Source organism: Gekko japonicus, unplaced genomic scaffold, assembly GCF_001447785.1.
Source record: "Gekko japonicus isolate JY-2015 unplaced genomic scaffold, Gekko_japonicus_V1.1 scaffold3364, whole genome shotgun sequence".
Taxonomy (NCBI): domain Eukaryota; kingdom Metazoa; phylum Chordata; class Lepidosauria; order Squamata; family Gekkonidae; genus Gekko; species Gekko japonicus.
Window position 1 is genome coordinate 127,994 of NW_015172117.1, and position 3,922 is coordinate 131,915.

At 44.8% G+C, this 3,922-nt stretch overlaps 1 pseudogene; it reads right to left on the reverse strand.

Moving 5' to 3' along the window:
• Positions 1-2,780, reverse strand: part of LOC107118617 — a 127,426-nt pseudogene extending 124,646 nt beyond the window's left edge.
• Positions 2,781-3,922: the final 1,142 nt, after the last annotated feature.

Genomic DNA, 3,922 nt, shown 5'->3' on the forward strand with positions numbered 1-3,922 from the left:
TGGAGAACTACATGCAAGATGACGTAGTGAAACATGTGATGGTAAAATGGATGCAGGATATGGGCTATACTATAGATATCGATGAGTGGAATAAAATATGGAAGTCAATAAAATACTTTAAATCAACATCATTTAAAGAAAACGTATATAAAATGTTTTATAGGTGGTACTGGACCCCGGATAAGATCGCCAAATGCACAGGGTTGATTTCTAAAAATTGCTTGAAGTGTAAAAATAATATAGGATTTTTCTTTCACATGTTGTGGAAATGTGAAAAAATACAAAAATATTGGAGAATGGTGAAAAAAATATTAGAAATCCTAAAGATTAATCTTATTACCAGAAATTTATTTATTAAATATTATCCCAGATTGTTATGAGCCAGATGACAGATATGCATTAATTCATATTTTAATTTCATCAAGAATACTAATTGCTCGTTACTGGAAGGATGAAAAATTATCTACTAAAAAAGAAATAGCTTTGAAACTGCTAGAAACTACTGAAATAGATAAACTGACAATGTTAATGCCGGGAAAAGGTGAAGAACTATTTCATAAAAGATGGTTAAAGTTGTATAAATGGTGGGAGAATAATTTGATGTAAAAAAGACTCCGAAAATATATAGAGAATTGTTATTATGTGGCTGTACTTTATGAGAATTTTTTTATAAATAAAGTATTGAAGAAGAAAAAAACAATCAGAGGCCGTGAACATGTGTCCTTTGCTCTCCAAAATGGGGACTAGATTTAAACAGTGACCCTAACAGGGATCTCGCCACACTGGATTCCCTACCTGGAGACAATGATGCTGAGAAGCTCTGGGTCCAGGTTAATGTGTGTCTGATACAATCGAAAAAAAGCTAGATGTCAACAAAAAAGGTGGCTCTGGAATGAAGATGGCCTGAAATCAAAGCTTTTCCCATGTGCCACACATTTATAAAGTTCGCTCAAACTGAACACTATGCTTAAGGTGTACTTTGTTAGCACAGGTCTTTCCACATTCAAGTCCTTTATATGGATTGCTTGCTTATGTGAGTTCTTTTATGATAAGTAAGACTAGTGCTGGATTTGAAGGTCTTTCCACATTTGGGACACTTATACGGTTTTTCCCCTGTGTGAACTCTTTGATGTGTAACGAGATGTGAACGATGGGCGAAATTTTTTTGACACACCGAGCATTGATAAGGTTTCTCTCCTGTATGAGTTTTTCGATGACTGGTAAGGCCTGAACTCACATGGAAGCACTTCCCACATTCTAAGCATTTGTATGGCTTCAGACCTGTGTGAATTCTTCGATGTTGACTAAGGTGTGAGCCCTGCCTGAAGCTCTTTCCACACTCCAGGCATTTATATGGCTTCTCTCCTGTGTGGGTTCTTTCATGTGACTGTAAGCTTGTGCTGAATCTAAATGTTTTCCCACATTCAAAGCACTTGTGTGGCTTCTTCTCAGTGTGTATTCTCTGATGTCGGGTTAAGGACTCGTTCAGCTTGAAGCTCTTTCCACACTCTGAGCATTCATACGGTTTCTCCTCATTGTGCAGTCTTCTTCGATGTGAATTGAGACCTGAGCTTTGGCTGAAACACTTTCCACACTCGGCACATTTATATGGTTTCTTCCCAGCGTGACTATTTTGATGAGAGGTAAGGTGTGAGGTACAGACGAAACCTTTCCCACATTCCAAGCATTTGTATGGTCTGTCCCCTGTGTGGATTCTTTGATGGTTAGTGAGAGCTGTGCTCCATCGAAAGCTCTTCTCACACACTGGGCATTTGTAGTTCTTTTCCCCTGTGTGGATTCTTTGATGAGAAGTAAGGTCACAGCTCTGTCTGAAATTCTTTCCACACTCCAAGCATTTATACGGTTTCTCTCCTGTGTGAATTCTTTGATGTGAAATAAGGCCTCCGCTACTAGTCAAACTTTTCCCACACTCCAAGCACTTGTATGGTTTTGTCCCTGTGTGGGTTCTTTGATGTACACTGAGCTGTGAACTCAAACGGAAGGTCTTTCTGCAGTCTAAGCATTCATATGGTTTTTCCCCTGTGTGGATTCTCAGGTGTCTAACAAATGTTAGCTTGTCAGAAAAACTCCAGCTGCAGTCTGAGCATTTGTACGGTCTCTCTCCTGAATGGATTCTTTTGTGTACAGTCAATGAAGAACTGTATCTGAAGTCCTTTCCACATTCTGTGCATTTATGTGGCTTTTCCCTTCTGCGGATTCTTGGTTGCTCGCACTGTCTGAAGCGCTTCCCACATTTCCCAGCTTTATATGGTTTCTTGCCTGAGTGAGTGGATTGATGTTTGACAAGCTTCCCCCTATTACTGAAACGCTTTCCACACTCTGGTCTTTTAGTTGGCTTCTCCCCTGTGTGAATCTGGTGATGCTCAATAAGACACAACTTATCAGAAAAACTGTCGCTACACCCTGAGCGTTTATGGAGCTTTTCTGTCATATGGGATCTTTGATGCGCCTTAAGGCTGAGGTTGTTAGCAAAGTTCTTTCCACACTCCCAGCACTTGAACGTGTTCTCTCCCGTTTGGGTTTTGCAAGTTGGATTAAGGATGAGTGTGCAGTGGAATGCTCTCTCAGCCAAAGGGCTCTTATTTCGTTCGTGATGTTCTTCCTGGACTGATATTTCGTGGATCTCACCACTCTGTCCAGCAATGGATTTATCTCTCCCCGTCTTCCTCCTTGATCCCTCCTGAGTCCCAAAGGTCTCTTCCTCTGCTCCACGTGTGGTTGTTTCCAGTGACACCTCAGAGAGCTTCTTGTAGTATTCCACTTCATCCCAGTCACCTGCTAGAAGGAAGAAAGGGAGGGAGGGAGAGAGGGAGAGAAAGAGAGAGAGAGAGAGAGAGTGTCAAAATCTTGGTTATCAGTGCAGTTGAAGAATGCCTCCGTCATTAAGTGACAAAAAAAAAAATTAGTGCTTGTTCAGAATTAATATAAAGGTCGTCTCTCAGTCTGTTTCAGTCTCCTTCCTGACCTGCTAACAGAAGACAGGCAGGAACAGCCAGGGTCGGAAGAAAGAGCAGCTCGACTGGGGAAAGCCTACTGCAGACTGAAAAGAATACCCGAGTTAAAAGAGCACATGGAGAGCGAGGAAAGCGTTGGCCTGGCCCAAGCGCAACGTGGTGGACGTTTGTTGCAGGAGACAATGTCATGGAGGAGCCATCAGTGCGGTTCTTTGCCAGCGGACTCCAAAGAGCAGGTCTGTTTCACCTGCATCCTCTGGGGCAGAGTCTTACGGACAAGGCCTAATGTTCCAGAATAGGGATGGGTATGAACATAAAAAAGGTGGTCCGAACTGAACCTGTCCGGCAGGTTTGGTTCCCCCTTTCTCCTGGCCGTGGCGGAAGGGACGTCCCTTTCACCTTTCTCCCAGCTGTGGCTCGCAGTGGCAGGGAGAAAGGGAGCAGAGATCCCCTGGTAAGGGACTTCCCTTCCACTTTGCTCCCAGCCGTGGCTTGCTGCAGCCAGGGAGGAAGGGGGCGGGGATAGCCCAGGAAGGGACTTCCCCCTTTCTCCTGGCAGTGTCTCACGGAGGCCGGGAGAAAGGGGGCAGGGATTGTTCTGGAAGAGACTTCCCTTTCACCTTTTGTCCCAACTGTGGCTTGCTGCAGCCAGGAGAAAGGGGGTGGGGAATGACCCAATAAGGGACTTCAATCTTTCTCCCAGCCGTGGCTTGGGGTAGCCAGAAGAAAGGGGGTGGGAATCGCTCTGGAAGGGACATCCCATCCACCTTCCTCCTGGCCACAGCTTGCTGCAGCTAGGGAAATGGGGGGCAGGATTTCCTTTCCCCCCTTTATCCTGGCCAAGGCTCACTGCTGCCGGGAGAAAGAGGGTGGGGATCGGCTGGGAAGTCCCTCCCCGCCACTTTGGGGGGGGGGGGCTGAAGGGTTAAATGGCTGCCAGCCCCCCC